Source organism: Ambystoma mexicanum, chromosome 4p (genome assembly GCF_040938575.1).
Source record: "Ambystoma mexicanum isolate Mex_15411 chromosome 4p, UKY_AmexF1_1, whole genome shotgun sequence".
Taxonomy (NCBI): Eukaryota; Metazoa; Chordata; class Amphibia; order Caudata; family Ambystomatidae; genus Ambystoma; species Ambystoma mexicanum.
The window spans coordinates 677,804,244-677,828,222 of record NC_090927.1 but is presented as its reverse complement, the minus strand read 5'-3'; the positions used below and the strand labels follow the sequence as shown (position 1 = coordinate 677,828,222).

At 48.3% G+C, this 23,979-nt stretch overlaps 1 long non-coding RNA gene across 2 annotated transcripts in view; it reads left to right on the top strand.

Moving 5' to 3' along the window:
* Positions 1 to 23,979, top strand: part of LOC138453408 (uncharacterized) — a 155,788-nt gene that overhangs the window by 92,435 nt on the left and 39,374 nt on the right. Inside the window, exons 3-4 of one of the 2 annotated variants that reach the window (XR_011260419.1) lie at positions 18,159 to 18,247; positions 20,268 to 20,300. This is a non-coding gene — a long non-coding RNA (uncharacterized lncRNA). The remainder of the gene's footprint in view (positions 1 to 18,158; positions 18,248 to 20,267; positions 20,301 to 23,979) is intronic. The other variant, XR_011260418.1, reaches the window with a different exon arrangement.

Here is a 23,979-nt window from a genome sequence, read left to right as displayed (position 1 = left end):
GCCCACTGACCACCTTGCATGACAGTGAAATTTCAGACTGTAACTAATCTGGAGGAGGGAATGTTCGGAGCCATTCCAAAACGGGTAATTCATCATTTGAAGTAGGTGCGACTTGAACTGGGGTATATTTATAGGGCAACAATTAATGCATGGAATCTGTTGCCTCCTCCCTCCTCTCTTCCACCACCCAGAGTGCCACACCAGTATATCTGTATCTAATTCATTCAAGCCCTGTTTAGAACCATATCCTACCTCACCCCTGTGCCATGGATCAGCCAAGAATTGGGCCGGTGTGTAGAAAGAATATATAGTGATGAATAGGAGCATTAATATTTGCACACTAAATACTCCACCTCATTCGGTGGCCCAAATGCTTTTTTTTTTTTAGGATAACACAAACCAGACTCTTTAACCCCACAACATGTACAGTTTTCATATTTTGGTTATTTCCATCGTGGTTACATAAACACAGGTCTATAGAATACTTCAGATACCTTGGTCACTCACAAAATGCTCTGTACAAGAACTGTAATGCACCCTGGTCATAACAGAATAATTGAACTTCACAACACTTCACATGGGGTTTACTCTATTTAATGTAGTACCTTGAAACCTGATACATTTGGCAGTAGACTTTACCTGAAGTTTAATGTGAATAGCATGCACCACTTTTCTATTGACAAAAGCAATTTCACACATGCAGTATGTTTTATATCTCCATGCGCACTTGGCAATAGTAGCAGTATTGGAGCGCAAAAAAATGCACTGTATACTCAGAAGCCCGGAGGAGGGGGTAAACTCCTCAGTTTAATGGTGCAAATTCGTTTTTTATGGTGGAGTAATTAATAAACCTGAAAGAAAAGGAAATTGGCTTTCTGTGATGATTTGCAGAAACGAGTGCCGTAATGTTCTGTGAGGAAAATGGGGCAGCGCAAGAGTATGGAAATTAGTGCCGAAATGTAAAGAGGTCTGGGCGCCCATAGGCAATAAAGGACACGGAATGATAACCTTGTTGGGCATGTACCCACTCAGTTTGCATATCCACTCTTGTCCCGCCCACTTGAGCAGTCCGGAACCGAAATGCTATGGAAATCCTCTTTTGAACAAGAGTACTGTGCCATGTTCTTTCTTGCACAGGGGCGCCCTGACATCTTTTTGTGTATGTGTATATATATATATATATATATATATATATATATATAATGAGAATTGACCATTTTTCCTCTACCACTATGCAAAGAAGAATCTCTTTGATCAGTGGTCATTTCCTCATCCTCTACCGAGGATATGCTTAGAGTGAAGGCCCCGATTTCAAAGTTGGAAAGACACTTTTCTGCCCTAGCACAAAAACAGATATTTTACTCTGGAAACCCCCTTTGCTTTAAGGCAGGGTCTGGGGAAGAGGGGGCAGTTGAGGATTTGATTTTTATGCACCCCTGCCTTTAGGATATTTTGGGATTGGCAAAAAGAAATGGGAGTACCCAATCACTTGAACTCCTTTTTTATTCTCACTGGAAGCAATGCTTATGGGGTACGGGGAATTCTAGTTCTTGTCCATGTACCACTACCTTAACCACCAGTGAATTGGATTTATTTATTTATCAGACCATGATTTTGCTTCGATTAGCATGCCTTTTTTTTTGCTCCTACAAAATTGAGTAGTCTGTATTTTGGCGTTTTACTTGCTACTGTGTAGTTACACAAGTGATAACCAGGACAAGCACTACACGCTTTTTTGAAATTGCCAGTATTGTGATGTCCCTTCACCTATCCATTAACCAAAATGCCAGCGATATCACATGCCCAATGACATCGCAATAAGATATAGGCATGATAATTGACCCAGATTGCATTGCAGGAATGAATGTTTCAAAAATTAAACATAATCTGTAAGGTGCTGCATGGCATCCCAAGGCTCTGCCGTCTCATGCCAGTGCAGCCTCAGTGCCCCAATGCCACTTTTCACAAGTAAATGCCCCCTGTGCATGGTCTCGTTAGCATATGATGGCAGCACCTGGACCGAAGTTGCACATTTCATGTTATGTGCAGCCTCAAATGAGTTCTGTGTGCCAGTAAAGGCTGTATATAGCTGGTAGGATAGTCAAATGCCATCTGCATTTTTCTTTTTTCTCAGTTCGTCAATCGGACACCATGCACACTATTCTCACAAAGGTAGGATCATGCCACAGCTTCACCTAAAAGACACGCAGGAGGTCATTACGACCCAGGCGGTAAGTATCTGATATTACCGCCATGGCGTAACGTTTACGCCGTGGATCGATGGCGGAAAGAGCGTCACATTCCGACCCATCGCGCACAAGCATTACGCCATGGCGGTAATGGCCCCTACCGGCATCGTATGCCGCGCAAGGTGCACTACCGCCACCCATTTTAGCGGCAACCGTAGTGAGCAGACACCGTAGTTAGCGGTGACCGTAATTAGCGTCACCGTAAATAAGCGGAACCGGAAGTAGTGTCATCGCGGCGGAATGGGAAACAGCACGGCGGCCAACTTGAAAAACACAATCCATTGCCATCCTCCCCAACCATACCAGATCCAACTCTGAGACCTGTCCCAACCCATCACCCACCCAATTACCTACATAAAAATGCCCAAAGTTGTGAAGAAGGCATGCGATCGGCAGCGCCAGGACCGATTTTCTCGGGAGGAACTGACCATGCTCGCTGAGACTCTTCAGGACAATGCTGCTGTAGTATTTTCGACGCAAATGACCAGGCCAGCAATAGCCAAGAAGGCCATTTGGTCCCTGGTGGCAGAGAGTGTCAGTGCGGTGGGGACCGTACCCCGCAACCCACAGCAGTGCAGGAAGCGGTGGGATGACCTGAGGCTCTGCGTCAGAAGCATCATCTCCGCTAATCGCAACCTGGGCCTGGCTACTGGGGGAGGATCTGACTCCCTATCAAACTCCAACCATGGGAGGAAATATGTGCCAGCACAATAGGCATGGAAGGCATCGAAGGTGTAGGAGGGATGGAAAGAGGAGCGCCGACATCAGGCGATGATGGTAGGTGCCTCAAATCAAGACATGCTATAGTCCATTCATGTGTAGCACAATGTTGCCCTAGAGTGTAAATGCAACACATCAGCTGGACACTGCCCACAGCCACATGCGACCTCCACCCTGTATACATGTAGCATGCACACCCTAACTGCAGGCACCCACATACCTCCATCCTTATTCCACACAAAAAGGAGACAACCTGCATGCCCCTGCCTCAAATGTGCCTCATCTAGTGACCAAAATCATGTCAATCATTGCCATTCCAATGTCCGCAGACCCATCAATAACGCTCTCCCTCCTTTGCTCCACCACAGGCTCAGAATCCAACCCCGAGGATGAGGACACCCCTGCCACAAAAAAAAGCCAAGAGGCCCAAGACCACCGTGCACAGACCCTCCACCTCAGCTGTAGTGAGCCAGACCCCGCAGCAGGCAAAATCCTCTGCCAGCACACAGGACGGGCCACCGACAGGCACCCCAGCAGGCAGCAGGCCAGCAGCAGCACCACCACACGTCCCCACATTGTCCACCACCGAAGGCACCGCTTCTGCAGGCATCAGCACCATAGGGGAAACAGCTGCCATTGCAGCATGCTCTGACTCCGATACAGAGGAGCCCGATGTTGGATGCCCCACTGACCTGCCTCATTCCCCCTGTTTGTCCCATACCAGCCCCCATGAGGATCCCACACAGGGGCACCCAGAGGAAGAGGACTGGCCATCCACCCCATGCCCTGCTGAAAGTCCACAGGAGGGGAGCAGCCCCTCCGTGGCACCACCTGGAATGGGCATGGCCCAGCAGAGGCAACAGTCCCTTCAGGATGTCATTGCACGTCAGCAACAGCTGTCCACGCTCCTCAATGAGCATGCTGCGGAATGTGGTGGGGGTGGGGGGGAGGGGGGGGCTAGGGCCGCCATAGAACAATCTACGGAGACCCTAAGGTCCGAAATTGAGCGGAGCACGGAGACCCTGAGGGCTGCAATGCAGTCCACCTCAAGGGACATTTGTGGGGAACTTGCCGCCGTGTGCTCTTGGAGCTGTCACACACCCTTCAGGACATGTATGCACGTGAGCAGCCAGGGACATCCTCCGCTGCCAGTTCTGCCCAAAGCAGCCCCGTCCGACGATCAGGACAGAACCTGCGCTCCACAGGCAGGGGTGCCCTAGGGGCCGGGAGAGGGGGCTTACAATAGCGTGTGCCCACTGTTACAGGCATCTTTAGCCACTCACAGGGTGCGTGTTGGGTTGTTCAGGGGGGAGGGGGTGTGTTGGGGTGTTCAGGGGGGAGGGGGTGTGTCACAAGAATTTACAATTGAAATACACATTTTCCTTTTTCCCAAATCAAATGTGTGGACATTTTCATTGCATGTATGTGCTTTATTGGCGTACAGTACACAGTGTGCATGACCCAGAGACACAGTGCCCCAAGTGCCGTCTCCATGTGATACACACCAGCCATGTGTGCTAGAAGCATTGGTCGATGATGTTTTGACGCATTTCACGCCCCTCCTGTGCATCGCCTCCTCCATGAGGTGCGGTCCCATCTGCACCCTCCTCATCGTCAGGTGGTTGCAGTTCTGCGTCAGGGGCACATTTCGTCTGATGCACATATTGTGTAGCATGACGCATGCCATGACCCTCTTTGCCACCTTCTCATGGCGGTACAGGAGTGCCCCGCCAGACCTGCTGAGGCAGCGAAACCGTGCCTTCAAGAGGCCGAATGCCTGCTCAATGACCACACGGGTACGTGTATGTGCACGGTTGAAGTCCTCCTCGTGCTGGTGCCACCATGGCTTGCATCCAACTGTTAATTTGGACCACTTCTAAATGCACTAATTGATTGACGCTATGCGACCGGTATATGCTCATAGCTCTCATGGCCTGTTTTGCATGCCATCAACCAATGTATGCAGAGGGGTAGAGTGCTTTGTGAGTGTCCATCCACTGTGTTCGTTCATGCCGTTTGTTTTGGTAGCCTGGCACGTGTCCTGTGATGTCAATGCTCACATCATTGCAACATTGCTGTCGGCCTCATCATGACCCCAGTGAGCAATACTGATGGGGACATTTTGGGGGCCCTGCTGTCTGTGTAATGGTGTGTTGATGTTTCTGTCCGTCATGTGCCTCCTTCGTGCGCAGTTATGGGGGACAGGCCTTTCGGTTGACGGTGTTTGGTGACGTGCATGTAGGTGCATTTCGTTGTCAATGTGGTCTGAATTGGTACAATGCACTTGCAGATGGTTGTGTCATGGTTGGGACACGACCTCATTCACATGGTAGGGCTGCATACATCATGTATTGGGTTTACTGGTGTTGGGTGAAGTTTGGGTTGCTTTAGGGTATGATCTGGCTCTGTTGTGTCTGCTACTCACAGCCAGGTGGAGTATGCATCATTTCCCCCCCCCCCCCCTTTCAGCCAGGTGGAGTATGCATCATTTCTCCCCCCCCCCCCCCCTTTCAGCCAGGTGGAGTATGCATTGGTACGTCGTTCACCTACCCACTTCACATTTCCATGGTCATGACATTAGACTCACCGAGTAGCCAGGATCTTGGGCCTGCATGTCACTCCATGTAGCGTGGTATTGTGGAGTTCCTCAGGACCATTGACTCATGGGTTGCTCCGGGGAATCGGGTACAACAATGTGTGATGATCCTGTTGGAGTCACAGACCATTTGCACGTTGATTGAGTGGAATTGTTTCCGGTTGCGGTACGGTACCTCCATGGCATGTGGAACCACCAATTCCACATGGGTGCAGTCGATGGCACAAATGCAACCAGGTATGCCGGCTAGTGCATGGAAACCCACTTTGGTGTTTGCAATCTCCTGGGCGGTCCGTGGTAATGAGATGTGGTCGTCTGTGTGCTTGTGGAGGGCATCGAGCACTTGGATAAGTGTACGTGAGAATAATGGTTGTGAAATGCCATGCAAGTGCCCCACTGTGTGCTGGTAGGTGCCTGTGGCCAGGAAGTGGAGTACAGACACTACCTTCAGTAGGGGTGGGATGGCGGTTGGTGTTTCTATCATGACGATGTCGTTGTGTGTCATGTCTACGATGGCGGTGATGGTGTCCCAGTCCAAATGGTACAGGGTGTGGATCTGCTCAGCAGTGAGGTTGAATGGACTGGCTCTGATGCGTGGGATTGGGGGCTGCCTGCGTGGTGGCACTGGCTGTGCTTGTGGGGCTTGCTGGCCCTGCCCTCCGTCTCCTCTGTGCTGCCTGTTGTTGTAGCAAATGCGTTGCTATCAGGTCCTCCAGCCCCAACATTGCTAGTCCTATTGGTATCATTGTGGAGTGTGACGGTGTGGGGAGGGGTGGGGTGTGCTTTGTGTGCTTCCTGAGTCTGTATTGCCTCCACCTGTGCTGTTTCTGTGCACCTGTGGCAGCTGGATTTACTTTACATGGCCATTTACGGTTGGTTCGCGATGGTGTAATTAGCACCATGGCGGTAAGGTACTTAATGGGCTGGGTGATGGCGTTAGGTGCATGTCCGCTTGGGTCGGCATTCGCGTACCTTTCCGCCATGCCGGTAATTACGGTGTGGGAGGTCGCATGCGCGCGTCCTTGGAGCAGTTAGCGGCAGCGTTAACTACGATGCCGCTAATGGCATCGTAGTTAACGGTCACGGGTCATAATCGGACCTAGCAGAAAAGGATGGCGGTAACCATTTACCGCCATCGTTTTTCACTTAGCGCCAGGTTCGTAATGAGGCCCGCTGTCTACTGTGTGACTGCTTTACATACTGAAAGCATTACTCGCCCATCTAGTGTCCAGGCCACATATAATTGATACTAGGGTTTCCTCTCTTGCCCCTCTGTGGGGACCTACCAGGTTTTCAGATAACCGGACGGCAGCTACAAAATCTATCAACCACTCAATTATTAATGAGGATATATGGCTGCTCCTTGCTGGATAGAGGTAACATGCATTATTTAGAATAGTCGGCCCCTGAAGGAAATCCTTCAAGCAATATATGGCATTGAAACTTGTAGGTCACGAACTGAGGGTTTAAGGAAGCTACGTAAGTAGACAGTACCCACATGAATGTCTAATTAATTTGCCATCACGAAATTGTATTTAACAATGGTGTTTGTTAGTTTATATACGGTTTTCCATTTAGTGTTGATGTTTTTGTGAAGCTCATTAAGGGGAGCATTTAGTATCTTGGGGTTTATTTGTTTCCCCCCCACCCTCTACCTGTGGAAGTGGGTTATGTTTCTGAATTTGAGTGTTGGAGCCATGGCTGAGGATTGGCCTTTTTGAGACCAAGAACAACCCTCTCGTTGGCTGCCTGCACTTTCCTGGAATGCCACAGATCCACAACCCAGTTTTTGGTTTCAGGGTGCAATTATTTACTCTCAGGATGCAATGATTTACCCTTCCATTTCTTCTTCCACTGGCCTTTCCTCTCCTCAAACATATTGTATTAGGAAAATTCCTGCTGATTTGGCAAATGGGCTTTTCACCCATTATCCTGCTGTCAACGCTCAGCTGCTTGATGAGTAGGGGTATTGTGTGTGTACTGTAGAAAGTAATAATTGTGTTCTTGTTTAGCATTTTATGCCCTATGCCTCCCAAGTCTTAGTGCTGTAACTTAAAATGTGTATTTTGTTAATGGTAAAGCTTGCACTCACCAGAGCCACGTGTATTTTATGTTAATGGGGCTGCCCCTGCTATCTCTGAACCAGTGGTTTTGAGTCTAGGGCCAGGGGTACCAATGGAGTCTCCATGGGTGCATACTGGTACTTATGACATTCATGTATACATATAGGGGAGAGTTAAAGGGGCTTCACCCTTGTAGAATAATTATTTGGACACGTATATCAAAGGCACTACTTCCTTAAGTGAGACCACATGTTGCAGTAATTGGTTACTGGGCAACTGTTCAATGTATTACTTGGCAATGTGCATCTTATGAATTAAGTTGAATATCACCCTTTCATATTTTTAATGCTGGATTCCTTCTGGCTCTAAATGTTGTAATTTTATAATGTGCACAATGTATTGACTTCAGGAGGCAGATCTGGTGCCTGGATTCGATGCAGTCTCCTGCTGTCTGAACAAGTGTTTCAAAAATAAGCACTTGACCTCACTGTCATTTTACCTGCTATTGGAAAGTAGGAAGGATAGTCAGACACTTTGGAAGCTTCCAGAAATTTATGTGTCCTGGATAGCACAGGGGCAACACGCTGGTCTTGGAAGCAAGACCACCAGAGCAACAGAGGTTCGAATCCCGGATCCGCGCTTAGAAACTAAACTCTGGTACAGTATTAGGCGTGTTTTTTTAAAAAAAAAACGATTAAAGGATCATCTAAGTCTATACGCATCTAGATTTTCAACATCCCTTACAAAAAAAACTAATACACCCAATAGACTTTGTTGCAAGAAGTTTCTACAGTGGATCTAAATTGAGTGACTTTTTTTTTTCTTTAAATTTGCAACGATTTCAAATTTTTTGCATGTGAGCAGTTTACAGGGGGAGATGGGCAGTTGGTAAGGCCAGTGCTGCAATGTGCTTTCATTGCGCTGTCTGGGTGGACTGATGTAGCAGGGCTGCAAAAGCCTGTTCCACTTATACCCAGTTGTACAAGTACACTCCCAACTCTGAGTAAAAGGATACAGGACAGAAGTGCAAAAGTAAAACAATGAATATATCTTTCTTTTGCAAAGTTCTAACACTAAATGTACAATTTTCAGCTTTGATGCAGTAGTTTAAAAGGTGAATTTCGACTCTTTTTATAATAAGATATTGCCGTCCCTCCATTAGGGGAATACTGCAAGAGTTGTATGGCCAAAATGGGAGCTCGCGGAAAAGTTGAAGGTGGTCTTGGGAAGGGCAAGGCTGTGTTTTGGCTGAAACCTTGAGTTTATTTATGAATGATTTGGACCAGTTGCTTGCTTCACAAGGGTTGGATGTTTTTGATGATTACAAAAATAGAGGTGGCCACATTTTAGCAGCCTTTAGTATTCTGCTAATTATTGTGAACCTTCTCAGCATGCAATGCTAGCTAAACTGATCTAAGGAATGAGGTGTACCCAGGATGCTGTTCAGCGTTCGTGGCGAGTGCGTGCTGTTTGTTGCTTTGATTATTGTTGGGTCCCCAGGCAGCTTGGTGTTTTAGTGACTTTAAATATTACAATTTTGAACCTTCGTTTAATGGAGAAACGTACCCTGATATAACGCCCTCTACAGAGACAATCCGTCCCCGAAATTCTGGGCCTTTTTGTTTTGTTGAAAATGGTACATCAAAATAATGACGTGGTCTCCAACTTTGAAACCTGGGAAAGTCACCTGCAGTATTTCATACAAATTAAGGAAGCTTGTTTACAAAAAAAATAACCTGGCTATTATCTCGCTAATGTTTTATATCTGATTGCAGCCTCTAGACTGCTTCCCCAAAAACATATGCACAAAAGGCCGCAGCACACTTTGACACATTGTATATCCATTTTTGGTCAAGGGGCAGGAGGACCGGTAGAGGTAAGTGATTGAGGCAGGTGAAGCATGGTGGTGTGGAGGCAGGGAGGGTGTGGAATGCAAAATGGACCATGAGAAGGAGGGCTGGTGGTGGTATAAGGCTGACTTTGTTGCCTTCTGTAGCATCAGTCTTTTGTTTGTGTGGGTTGAACCACAAAACTTTATATTCTAGACAAACCTATTTAACGTCTGCAATATGAATAGTCAAATTGTCCCTGTTTGTCAGCATCACATTTTAAAGAAAAACAGAACTAGTACCCTGCAAGGGTCAATGAGCTTTTTACAAGCAAGTTCATTGGCACTTCCCGGGCCATTATACCCAGCCGCTGCGGCTCTGGGGTTCCTTCCGCAACTGACTGCTATGTAAAGGGAGAAGGGACTAAAAATAGTCCCTTCTCCAGATCCCCAGCGGCTTTTTGTTTTTATTGTTCTCGAATCGGCTGTCGCAGCACCGTTTCTCGACTTGAGGAAAAATTGCAATTAGTACTCTGGTACGATGTGCCGGGGTACCAATAATGGCAATTTGACCCGAGAAGGGGGTCCTCATTACTTGCCGGGTAATGCCCCCCCCCCGGGGCTCCGTCAAAGCCCTCTCTTCGCTTGGCCTTCTAATGGCCTCAGGGATATTACCTGACCGGTAATGCCCCCCCCCCCCCCCCCCCTCTCTTTGGGTGATACTGTCTAATTTGCAACCTATATCTCACTTATTTTCTCTACACCATAGACCGGTGTTGGTATCAAACATTGGATTCACGCTATTCAAGGATTAGTTTTACTCTAGATTATATGGCATTGTTGGTAATTGTTTGGCCATGAATATAAAAAAATATAGGGTATGATTGGCTACTAAGTCTACAGGCTTGGATTTAGGATATGCACTTATTTCTGGAAAGCTTATAATTTATTTCAAGGGTTATACGAGCAAGAGTATACATTTGAGGAAGCAAACTAATTGCGTTTTAATCTGTATTGGGCGTCCTTTCCTTTCGGCACAATGTTATTTGGAAAAATTATATTGGTTATTTAAATTAACTATTTTTTCTGGGGGGGGAAAGTGGAGGAATTAACTTATTTCTGATACCACAGGGGTATAAAAATCTAGTCCAAATTTCCCACTTTGTAAACCGGCAAAGAAGTCTAAATTGCTGCAAATCTGTAACGTGCTCTACATCAAATCACATGTGTCACAAATCCAGATAGAAATTGCCCGTCTTTGACCATTATGCCTTGAGCAATCAAATTCTGGGGCATACTATTTTAAATATACCTTCACAACGTTTCCTTTGTAGCCCAGTCCCCATTCATTGCATAGCTTGAATCTGCAGATTTACAGTGAACTCTGCCGATCCCATGTATTTGGCCTTAAATACTTGAACTCCACCAATGCAGTATCATTGGATGCAGCATTTTCTCAATGGCCTGACCTGCCATAGGTTCTCCTCAGATAAAGACTCTCCCAAATATCCACCCCATGTTAGGGGTGTCACGGTATTAGTTTTATGATGGTACGATAACCTTCTTGCCAAATGACAGTGTATCATGGTTATCGCGGTATAGCAGGTGGAGTTAACCAATCTTAACAAATATATTTTCTAAAAGGTCATAAATTGTCAGATTTATCACAAACAAAACCAGGCACCCAGGGCCAGAATTGGGCTTTTCAACATACTTTCCACTGAAATGCCACCCCTTGCTTCCACCAAACACAAACACACGTGTGGAGAGGAGGAGGGGGGAGCCATGCTGCGACTGGCAAAGCAAACTGAATACCTTTTCTTAAGTGGTCATTTAGGCTTTTAGCTCCCCCACTGGCTCCTGGTGAAGATGAACATGTTGCCATCTTTATAACCTGCATGCCACAGATCAATGGAGGCTGATGGTAGTATATGCTTGTGCGCATACACGCACACTCTTTACGTTACAGCCTTTAGTTTACTTGCGGGCCAAAAGGTGTTCAGTAATCACGGACATGTTACCCTTTGGTATGGCAGCAGGGAGCACCCACAGAGATGAGTGAATTTCGCAGTGTGACTTGTTATATGTAAATTCAATGCTAGAACCAGGGAAATCCCCCATTGTCATATGTTTAGAAAATATTATCCATTATAAATATATAAACCCCAAAGCCGCCAACCTAAAGTAAACCCTTTTCCTTCTTGGCACTGTATTTATTCTTCCTAGTGCTCACATATTGATTGTGTCAGGCACATGTGGTTTATGGAATGGCATTAAAAACTGCTCCAACTGAAACTACTTGGCAGATGGCACATCCAACAGTGCAAGACCAAGACTGCACAGCACTTGCTTACTGCAGCCTTTCCGAATCAGATTGAAAAGCACACTTAACGGTATATACGGTATAAACAATGTGACGGTTATTATTGTTCAATTGAGTGGTTCACGGTATCTTTAATGGAATACCGTTATACCGTTACATCCCTACCCCTTATTTTGATTGTTGCAATTTATTTTGCCATGTGACAAGGGTAGTTTTTCCTCCTATACAGAATGATCGAATTGTGCTCAGATGTATTGTCCTTCCTTTTTGTAATGGTTCTAGGCTGTTGTCTAGAATCGGGAGAATCCTTCATGCTCCAATAACTGGAAATGTGAAAGTTCTCCAGCTTGGGGTCTGGCATGGATTCACATGCTCATGAATATTCCCCGTCGTCAGGCTGGGAATCCTCGGTAAAGAAATATCAGTTTCGTTTCTGATCTGTCTTTCGTAGTAGTAACCAATCACTGATCTCTGCGTCATACTGACCACAGCCAATGACTGCCATCTCCCTAAGCCCCGCCTCTGGCAGCCATCTTCAGATTTTTACCGCATGTTCTAGTGTTGGGATCCTCGTGCTATTGCTCTCGAGCTTTAGTGCGTTTTCGCGCTTTTTCATAGGAAAATTCTCTTTTCGATCAAAAGAGCCTCAAGCTCCACCGTTTCTTTATCCGATCAACGGGGACCCGTGTCGGATTCCTCTACGCCCCTCAAGGGTGACGATTTCGTCGAGCCACGCTTTTGGAGGACTCCAGAAGTTTTTCAGGCCCATCTCGGACATGGCCCAGGAGAAGGGAAGCTCGACGCCCGGAAAGCTGTTCAGGGTCTGCCCTGGATGCCAGCTTCAGAATGTCTTTAAGGAGGACGAACACTCCCTCTGCCTCTACTGCCTGCATGAGGACAAGACGCACGTGGAGAAGGACTGTGCGTTTTGCGGCAATATGTCGGAGCGGACCATGAAGGACCGCCATTTGCGTCTCGCCAACTGGCTGGAAGGGAGGAGCCCTTCAGGCGAGAAAAAGGTCCGAGCGGTCTTCTAAGACCTTTGAGGGTGCCCCGGCGATGGGGGCCCAACAAAAGGCCAAGCACCGCGAGTCCACTGGCACCGGGAGCGCCGAACGGTCGGGCTCTACGGTTGCCAGGCAGGGCGCATCCTCCCCGGTGCCATCAACCACGAGCCAACGCTCTGGCTCGGGTAAGAGGAAGGCCGAGCACCCGGCGAAGCTCCTGGAGAGACCCCGGTCGAGCTCAAAGTCCCCATCGGAGGGGGAGCGAGGCGGTGACCCTCCCCCCTCACGGAGAAGGCGGTGAGCGCACCTAAGGTGGTGAAAGCCTTGATCCACCATGCCAAGGCCTCTATCGAGAAAGTCGCGGCGGCCCTGGCTCAGCCTGTGGAGGCTACACCAGTGGAGGCGACCTCGGGGGGGGGGGGGGGGGGGCCCAGAGGAGCTGATTAAGTCTTAAGCCACGGCATTGGCGTGGAAGAAGACCACCCTGTGGGGAGGGACCCCGATGTAGGAGACGACGAGAACGTCGAGGGTGCCGACGAGGCTCCTGACCGCCTGTCGGAATCCCCTCCAGTGCCGCAAGACAACTCAGCGGCCATTTTGTTGGCTATACAGTCCTTATGCTCGGAGATCAGGACGAGATTGCCGTTACCACCAACGGAGGAACCGCTCCCGGCGGGGGACCCGGAGCCAGGCCCTTCTGGGAGCCCTCCTCCTAAGAGAAGGATTCATCCTCCACCTCCTTTTCAACCATTGCGCCCTGCTCAGCCCTCCTCCCCGTCCACGACCTGTGGGGATGATACGGGGACGGACACGGCTGCAACGGGAACAGACGAGGTTTACGACGAGGATCTTCCGTCGTCACCTCCTCCCCGGGCTTCCCCGCCCGACGAGATTGGATCGTTTCATGCCATGATCGCCAGGGCATCCAAGCTTTTCCAGCTCTGCCCGGAAGAGAAGAAGGAAGGTTTCCTTTATCAACGGCGCGAGGCCAAGAGGAAGACGGTCCTCTCCGTACCTCCTACTGGACGATATTTGGGATGAGGGCCTCGCGCTCCTCAAGAACCCATCCACGACGCGGCACAGCCGACCCCGGACTCGGTCGTCTCCGCAGCGGCCAGGAAGAAAGCGGGGGGGGGGCGTGGCCTCTACGTCGACCTCCCCGCCGGACGGCAAGGGAAAGAAAGATGGGACGCAGGGTCATCTCGTCTGCAGCGACGACGATTAAGGCGGCCAACGCCTTGGCTATCGTAGCCCGCTACGACAGGGAGTTGTGGTACAAACTGGGCCCCCTGCTGGACTTCCTACCGGACGACAAGAGGGCGGATGCCCTAGAGATCTTGCAGGAAGGAGAGGTGGCGTCGGACCACGCCATTACGATTGCGACGGACATCGCTGACACTGGATTTCGCCAGTTGGGCAACGTGTGCCTTAGATGGCGTGGATGGCTCAAGGCAACGGACTTCCGGCAGGACGTGCAGACCAGAGTTTTGGATATGCCGTTCGACGGGAGCAACCTGTTTAGGAAAACAGTGGACGATTCCCTACAAGCCATCAAGACGGACACAGAGACGGCCCAGGCTCTTGGTGTTCTCCAGCAACGATGGCCGCCCTTTCGGAGCACCGGAGGCAAGCAGGGTGCCTCCAAAGGTTCCGGTGGCGGATATTCCACCTACTGTCAAGCGGGCCGTTCGTCGTCACAGGAAGCCTACAGGGGACGAGGCAAGTTGGGCGGACCCCGCCGTCGTCGCCAGGGAGGACAAGGCGGCAAAGACTCGTCGAAGCAGGACTGAACCGGCCGTGGGGTCGGGCCCCCACCAAAGCATCCCGGTGGGAGTCCGGCTGGCGAACTTAGCGTGTGGGAGTCCATCTCCACTGACCGTTGGGTGCTGGACGCCCTGGCCCAGGGTAGGGTCACGCGCTCGAGTTTCTAAAGAAGTGCCCGCGCGTATTCCCCCCCCCCCCCCCCCCCCCCCGTGACCAGGAAGGAACATCACGTCCCTCAACTTCTCTTGGAGGTAAAGGCGATGCTCAAAGGCGCCATCGAGCTCGTCCCAAAGAGGCTTCGGGGCTCTGGAGTTGACTCAAGATACTTCCTCGTGAAGAAGACAGGAGGATGGCGTCCCATCCTGGACCTACGACGACTGAACAAATTCATCAAGGCACAGAAGTTCCGAATGGTCACCCTCCAGCACGTCCTGGGTCAGCTGGAGGAGGGTGATTTCCTGTCGTCGTTGGATTTGGGGGATGCTTACTTCCATATCCCCATCTTAAAGGGACACCGAAAGTTTCTCAGATTCGTGGTCCAAGGGCGTCACTACCAGTTCAGAGCCCTTCCCTTCGGATTGAGGTTGGCACCCAGGGTGTTCACCAAGTGCCTCGCACTGGTGGCGGCGCAGCTGCGCCTGGAGGGGATCCACGTCTACCCCTACCTGGACGACTGGCTCATCCGAGCAAAGACAAGGGAGCTCGCTGCGGAGCACACGGCAAGTCCCACCTGGTGCCCGCGCAAGACGCACTGTTTCTGGGAGCGAAACTTGACACAGTGGCGCTTCTGGCCTCTCCGTCGGAGGAAAGGACGAGGGCCATCTTGGGCAAGGTGCAGCGGATGCTGGTTGCGGACGCGGCCAGGGTGAGGTCCATCAAATCCCTCCTCGGAATGATGTCTTCTTGCATTTATCTCATCCGCCTGTGCAGGCTTCGGATGCGCCCGTTACAGGAGTTCCTGGCCGCTCGCTGGATCCAGACGGGCAGCTTCGAGGACAGGATCACACTCGACGAGAGCTTCCGACTAGCGATCCGGTGGTGGGGCACCCGCGCGCATCTGACGGCGGGCATGGACTTCCAGACCCCGGGCCACCAGAAGACAGTGACCATGGATGCCTCCCTGGAAGGGTGGGGAGCGCACACCGAAAATCTGCACGCGAGAGGCCTTTGGCTTCTGACGGAGAAGTCCCTCCATATCAACGTCTTGGAGCTCCGTGCAGTGTTTTGGGCGCTCAGGTCCTTTCTTCCGTCCCTCAAGGGCAAGGTGGTGAGGATCTTCACCGACAACACCACCACCATGCCCTACATCAGGAAGCAGGGCGGTTCCAGATCCCCAGCCCTGTCCAAGGAGGCACAGGATCTGTGGCATTGGGCCGTCGCCCAAGGGATGTTTCTGGTGCCGTTTCATCTGGCAGGAATAAAAAACACCATCGCCGACTCGCTCAGCAGAGAGCTGCGCTCGTGCCACGAGTGGGAACTACGACGGGATCTAGTGGACTGCCTCTTCCGACGGTGGGGCACACCCCAGATCGATCTGTTTGCGACGAACTCCCAAGTGCCGGAGGTTCGCCAGCAGGTTTCCCCAGCCGAGGAGCATGGGCGATGCGTTCCCGTGGGAGGGCCTGTTTCTATATGCGTTCCCTCCGTTGCTGATCCGGCTCATCAACCAGCTCAAGAGGTCACGGTGCAGGATGATCCTCGTCGTGCCTGCGTGGCCGAGGCAGATATAGTTCCCGGACCATCTGGACTTGTCAGCGTCCCCGTCAAGCTGCCAGTGGACGCGGATCTTCTCTCCAGGGAAGGAGGCGCCATCCTCCATCACGACACGAAATCGCTGAACTTGCAGGCCTGGCTCCTGCAGCGTTAGAGTTTGGAGGTTACGACATACCGGCTGACTGCAGAGAGGTTCATGCAAAGGTCAGGGCGTCCTCAACTCTTAAATGCTACGGACACAAATGGAAGAAGTTCTCTGTCTGGTGCCACGCACAGAAGATTAACCCTCTACGGATTACGGCTCCTCAAGTACTGCCGTACCTACTGACGCTGGACAAGGCTGGGCTGGCTCACGCTTCCATCAAGATTCATCTTGCTGCGATCTCCCGATACACCAGAACCACGGGACGGTCGTCTTTGTGGTCTCGTCTGGTGAAAGAATTCATGAAGGGACTGTTCAGATCGTTCCCGCCGGTGAAGGCTTCGGCCCCGGCGTGGGAGCTCAACGTGGTGCTGACCAAGCTCATGGGACCTCAGTTCGAGTCTCTGCACTCAGCTCTGTTGAACTTCTTGTCGTGGAAAACAGCGTTTCTTGTGGCCATCACCTCCGCACGATGGGTGGGAGAGATCCAGGCTCTTTCCTGCAAGCCCCCGTACTTGACTTTTCACGACACGAGGGTAGTGCTCAGGACGCACCCCTCCTTCATGCCCAAGGTGCCGTCGGATTTCCACCTCAACGAACCCTTGGTGTTGCCTGTTTTCTTCCCGTCGCCTTCGTCGCCGGCTGAAAGGACTTTCCACTCGCTGGATGTGGCTAGAGCGCTGAAGTTCTACATGGACCGCACAAAGAGTTTTCGGAAGATGTCACAACTTTTTGTGAACTTTGGACCTGTCAATCGGGGGAAGGCTCTCTCAAAGGCTTCCATTTCCAGATGGCTCTCCGGCTGCATCATGTACTGTCATCGGTTGGCAAACCGACCGCTGCCTGGCCGTCCGAGAGCCCATTCCACCAGAGCGATCGCAGCTACCACGGCGTTCCTATCTGGTGTGCCCCTGCTGGACATCTGCAGGGCTGCTACGTGGAGGTCGACGCACACCTTCACGAAATTCTACTGCGTCGACCGGGATTCCAGGGAGTAGTCCAGGGTCGGCCAAGCAGTGCTGCGCAACCTGTTCGCCTAAGGTGAGCCTGGTGAGAAGGTAAGATGCTTAATGTTGAGTTGTTGTATTGCTTAATGTTGAGCCTGTTGCCACCTCCCGTGGTTGTGCATGTGTGTACTGCTATGTATTCTTTTATCCATGAGCATGTGAATCCATGCCAGACCCCCATGCTGGAGAAGGAACAAGTTACTTACCTGTAACTGTTGTTCTCCAGCATGGGTCTGGCATGGATTCACATGCGAACCCTCCCGCCTACCCCTCTGCGGCTCTTCACTTGGTCATACTGCCACTTCACGTGCTACCAAATCTGAAGATGGCTGCCAGAGGCGGGGCTTAGGGTGATGGCAGTCATTGGCTGTGGTCAGTATGACGCAGAGATCAGTGATTTGTTTCTGATCTGTCCTTCGTAGTAGTAACCAAACTGATACTGATACTGATTTTTCTTTACCGAGGATTCCCAGCCTGATGACGGGGAATATTCATGAGCATGTGAATCCATGCCAGACCCATGCCGGAGAACAACAGTTACAGGTAAGTAACTTGTTCCTTATTGAAATATGTAAATGTAGTAGTAATTAGCACATAATACTAATGTTTTTATAAGTGCGATTAGGATCACTTTGTTGAAGGTTTTCAGTTTTTAAATCCAGCAAAGCATTCAAAAGTTATAGCCAATTATGATTTCATTATTTGCTGTCCTTTTATATTGAATCCATCCACTTTGTTTTTCATAGAGCTGTGCATTGCATATTTGTATGGGAGCTTATTAACGTAAAGATGGACAAATGTCTGAGGACCCGGCCATGAAGGAGACCCAAAAAAGGTAATTGCTGAGGCTCCTGTCGAGACTTTAAAGCTCTTTTGTTTAGTGTTTTTTTTGAGTTTTTTTATTTAGTGGTTTGTTTTTTATTTTTTAAGCATTGCTTTGGCTGAAAGGGCAGACTCATGACCTTTTCATTAGGTTCCCCTCCAACTGTGACACTCCACAAAAAGGATAGGGTGTAGTGTCTCCAAAAGCACCGAGACCGCTCTTATTTATAGGTGTGGCCTGCTGCTTGGCTAGTGGCTTACAGCTAACTTTTGACCCATAAAGTTTCGAGAAATACATGTAGTATCCACTGGCACTTAGCACAAAGTCTGTGCTTTCAAAGGCATCAATTACCTGTAGTTTCATAAGATACTACTTCAAAGGAGTAGTCCTGATGCTGTAGTGTTTTTTAAATCTTGAAACCGCCAACCCGTGATTGAACTTAGTCTTTTTCAAGGCTATTATCAGCTAATGGAGAACCTTAATTTGGCTGTGTATCCTTTTCTGAAGTTCTAAGATGCCATTGTCAGTTGCCTGTACTGGCGAGTATTGCGTTCATAGGTCATTTTGTCCGAGTGTCCTGTACGGAATCACCTTGCATTGTCGGGCACGTATTCGAGGTGATTCCATACAGGACACTGATGCCGAGGCTATGCGCACAAGTGCTAGTGGATACTACATGTATTTCACAAGGATTTTGGAATAAATAGGCTATATTAGTTTTAAGGTTCAACATATGCTCTGAATGCCCATTTATCTGCTCAGCTAATGAATTGGCTGCTTCTGGGCCTTATGTTGCAGGTTCTAAGCTGACAGGGCAGGTTTCCAAGATTTCAGCTGTATTTAGTGACCTACATGCAAACAGCAACGCTGATGTCTTTTTCACATACAACAAAATGTAATCCTGTATGTCTTGTCTTCTCATTTTCATGAATACTAAAATACACTTTTGACATGGCTGCAAAAAGGACCAATGTTTGCATTTGAACATTTTTTCTTTTTGCAAGATTAACATTATAGGGATGAAAAGGGATTCTTTAGTAAACCTGTCCTATTTATAATAAACTAAGGCAGCCGGCTGGTTGAATGTGTAGAGTCAACAACTAGTTTTGAAGCAACCACTCTAAGCATTGGAGTTGTTCCAGTGGAAGGTCTTCTCAGCTGCGTCTTTGGTGAACATTTGGGGCTGTGCCGTGTTGCAAGAACATTTGATGGCTGAAAATGCTTTTCCAAAAGTCCTAATCAGTTTGAATAAATGGACATCTATCCATTACAGATGGAAAAAGGGCTGAGTGTTATATGAAGGGAGTTCTAAACATACTAGTTTCCTGGTCTCAGTCTTCCATACGTTTTCCAATTCACTTGAGGCTTTACCATCTAAAGCACTGATGCAGTACCTTTAGACAGATGGGCAAACATTCACAGTTGTGCGCAAAAAATCAGTTGCTAGTCTGGCATGGAGAACTGACTCCACCTCTTCAGAGTGCACTGATCAACCAGCAGATGCTTTTTTCCCCCCTCCAGGCTTGCACACTATTGCAAGCATGTTCCAATCCTTTGTTCACCACCATACTTGTTTTTCTACTGTATTCTAAGCAGTTATCTTGCATGTCTATACCTGGGCACTGGGCTTTAATATTTGAATCGTTTGTTTCCCAATAGCTTTGTACTGCATAACTCCACCCACACAGCATCTGTTGAGAGAAACTACCAGCAGTGGTGTAGGTTCTTCATTGCAGGGTCTTCGGGTCTTCCTATTAGATTACCCCATTAATGACCAACTGTTGGTACTCTCCAGAATTTGAATGGTGATGTTTGGGCCAGGTATCGTGAACGCTTTCTGCCCCCTGACAATACTACCGCCTGCCAAAATATTTGAATTAGCAGTCTTCACTGGCAAGTGTGTACAGGATGGCAGGTGCTTTTGTCTTTTAGGTTTGCCTTGCTATCCGGGTGAATGGTGGTCTAGAATTTGATCGATAATCAAACATTGTAAAATGAAATGTTTCAACCTCGTTTTATTTTTTCCCCTCAGGCTTTGAGAAGCATCTGTTGGTAAGGTGTAAAGGTAACCCTTTAATGCACAAATGTTTCCATGACTTGTGTTTACAAATCTCAACACTGCCAGTGTATGAGGCTGCATGCTTCATGGTGGTTCAATCCTCTACATGTCGACCACTAGCATCTTACTTCCTGCAGAGGGGGGGAGGGGAGGGGGTATAAGACTGGACGCTTTGATAATGAATAATCTGCTGATCTATAGTTGGGTATAAAACGGCCTTGGTCTACATTTCAAACTCATTGTATTTCATTCATGTATTTTCATAGAACAATACTCCCTGAAAGAATGGCATAGGGTCTGCAAGAGTTCTTATTATGGAGTTCTTATCACTGAACATCAGCATAGAAATGTAGAGTCGCAGCAGAGTTGGTGCTCATCTCATACATGGTGCTAGCCTGTATCTTGCAAATTCAAATCCCACCAGGACTGTCTTAAATAACTTTAACCACCTCAGAAGAAAGTAGGACTAACTGATTAACCCCTTCACAGCAGGAAGAATCCCATATGTACTGACATATAAGAATGTGATGTTGCGATTTTCTCATGCATACGGCCTTTATAATACACACCTTGAGATGAATCCATCTGCTGGCCATGTCCCTACCTCTTTTAGGTCTTGGAGTCCTTATTTTGTCTTTGGCTGTACTTTGGCTTTCCTGTAATTCACTCTTTGTGGATTGTTTGCTAATTTCTCTTCAACTGCAGTTTGACATTCATTTATGTTTATTTAGCACAAGTAGTTCCCATTTGCTCTACCCAACATATACTTAAGTAGCTACAATTAAAATGGATTTGTGAGCATTAAGTGGAAATGTAGCAAATTACTGCCACTTAACTACAGTTGGAAGCAATTCCATCACAGGATTATCTTGCTGTGTTGCTATTGGGTATGTACTTTGTATAGACTAACTGAATGGAACATTGCACATAAGGGCGATGTAACCACAAAAGCCATGACCTTTCATTTCCTCTTAATGCATCACATCAGATCCGGAAACTCCTTTGCCCCACTCTGTTCATGGTAGACGTCCATCATTACATTAGGCCCCATTGATTTTTAGCCTATTATCGTTTCATCTTTTTACACCTTAGATTCAGCTACAAGGGTTAAATAAAGAAGTATTAGAAAATATGATTCCATCACTGCGTAACCTTGTATTCAACACTTGTCGTCAGATCAATAAATAACCTGTAATTACTTACCTTGTTGATGATAAAGTAAATGCTGATTGTTACAGCAGGGGAACTTGGAATCCCTCCGTGGTAGTCAATCATGAGTACACCTTTTCAGAACCTCTAAATTAATTTTTTTAAACCTGAGCAACAATTTTCTCAATATGAAACACAAATTTAAAATTCCTGGAAAGATCACTTGGAACATTCAGGATACTAAAAGCCTATGATTAGACTCATAATATAGTATTAATGCTTAATGGGCAACTAACATATTAAACATGCTGACACTGACCATAATCTGATGTCACAACCTTCTCAGCCATGTTCTATGAATGCAATTTGCCACCGTACATACTTTTTATTTCATCAGAGTTCTACATGGAGTTAAAGCATCACATGGATTGTAGATTGTTTTTTCTGACCCGGAGGTTAAAAAAATGCATTCCAAAAAAAAAGTTGCCCTCCATAGTTTCCTTACTAATGCTACAGAGGACAAAAGCTGATCCCCCCCCCCCCCCCCTCCTGGCCCCACAACTTTGTGAGGTCAGCTAAGGGAAGTGCACCCATTCTAAGCTTACAACAAGGAACAGGCTTAGGAAGTGGAGACATCATCGTTCAGGTACTCCTACAAATACACTACAAATATAGCTTCCCTGTCGATTGTTTGGCACACATCAACATTCCAGAATGCAATGCAGATAGATCCTTAAAGGATAGTTCCGGGACTTTTTTTTTATTGTCCCTACGGTTCGGCCATGTGTTTTTAAGCATAAATCGGTAGATCGTAGAAAACTTTCCTATGGACCATACCCGACTTTTCGTCCATTAACGCACTCGAAATCAGCCGCCATTTTCTGATAATCCTCTCACTTGCCGCATCGCCCTGGCTCACCTGCTTTTGCGGCACTAAATCAAATCCCCCGCCCCTGAGCCTGACATCAGCAGACGCGTACCGCCCATTTCCCAACGCCAAAGCACGTTTCGTGTCAACAATCGCTGCGCCTCAGCTAATGACGTGTCGCCATGGAAATGGCAGGACGCCTCTTTCCTCAAGTATAAACACACCGTTTCACAACACACAGCAGCAGATTTTCGATTCCATTATTCTCTGTGTTACTTTGAGTATTCTGTGACTCGTTTCTGTGCTCTGGTCAGCTACCTTCGCCACTCCTAGGCCTTGTGAACACCTGTACCATCTCTGTAAATTATTTTACTTTCTTTAACACACAATGGCTACAATAATGCCGTATATGTACGAGCCCGAGTACACCGAGGAAGAACTACTGGAAAGGCAAGCACGCGAAAACGATGGGGATTCAGACGGCAGTTGGGAGGACCAGTCAACGGATGAAGAGCCTGGACCATGTCGCATGGACGGCGTCTCCACCTGGTGCACGTGCAATCGGTGCGAGCTAATGCCAACTGAGGAGAACTGCTGCTGCCGTGAAAATTTCGGGTGCTTGGCCTACATTTCGGAAGGCGAGCCAAGTCCGCAATGCATCACCGAGCTGCCAGAGTTCAGGGAAGCCTGCCTCTCACGGACCGTGTTGAGGATGATGATGATGATGGTGCTTATGCACGAACTTCGCGGCACTGTTCGTCCGCGTAATCCGAGTAACGAGTAAGTATACTCTGGTTTTGATGTCAGTGATGCCACTACTATGTCATGGTCGTCTCCCACATATAAAATTACATCTACATATCATTCGAATGCATGTAAATTGGGTCCATATTGTGCATTTTCTAGATAGAATTTTTTTCAAAGCCGAATGATAAGAAAGTTTTGTCATTTTAATACAGTTTGCATCTTTCATTTTCACAGGTGGTACAGGCTGGTGGCCTATCGTTGCTTCACTTGGTGGCTTCACGGGAGGCTCGGACACCGCGTTCGGAGAGTAATACCTGCCTGTGCGGTACTTGCCATTAGACAACATTTCCCAAGCGACAGTGGACAATACCGCATATTTTCCCTGGATGTGCTGCAACCGGAACTTTACAATGTGTAATGTTTATTATTTATGTTCAATTGAAATTAAGATCTAAAATAAAACCCAACATATATTTTAACAATGGTTGTTTTCATTTTTTAAATGAATCTAGTGTCTCCATTGAATAGTCTTCCTGTGCCTTGTCTTGTCACACCACATGTCTCCGGCCAGCATCCTCCCTCACGCTGGCCGCCCACCTTCAATCCACATAACCTTTGCACCCATATATTCTCCTGGGAGGGTGAGGTATTTATAAAGTCACCCCCCTGCCTTCCATGTACTAGATCCTGCAGCCTGCCTCTTACATGCAGTTAGATGGCCTCTCCTTGGTGAGGCCCTGCGGCAAACGAGTCTTGTCTGCACGACCACCGCCCCAATCCACCCCCCCGCCCTATCAAAGGCAGTTCGCACCGGGGTACTTGTGCTGGCAAGTGGAGCTGTCAGGGAGCGATAAAGGCCAAGAGGTGCCAAAGACCATGTACACTTCAAAGTGGTCTATAGAGCATGGGTTGTTGTTCCCA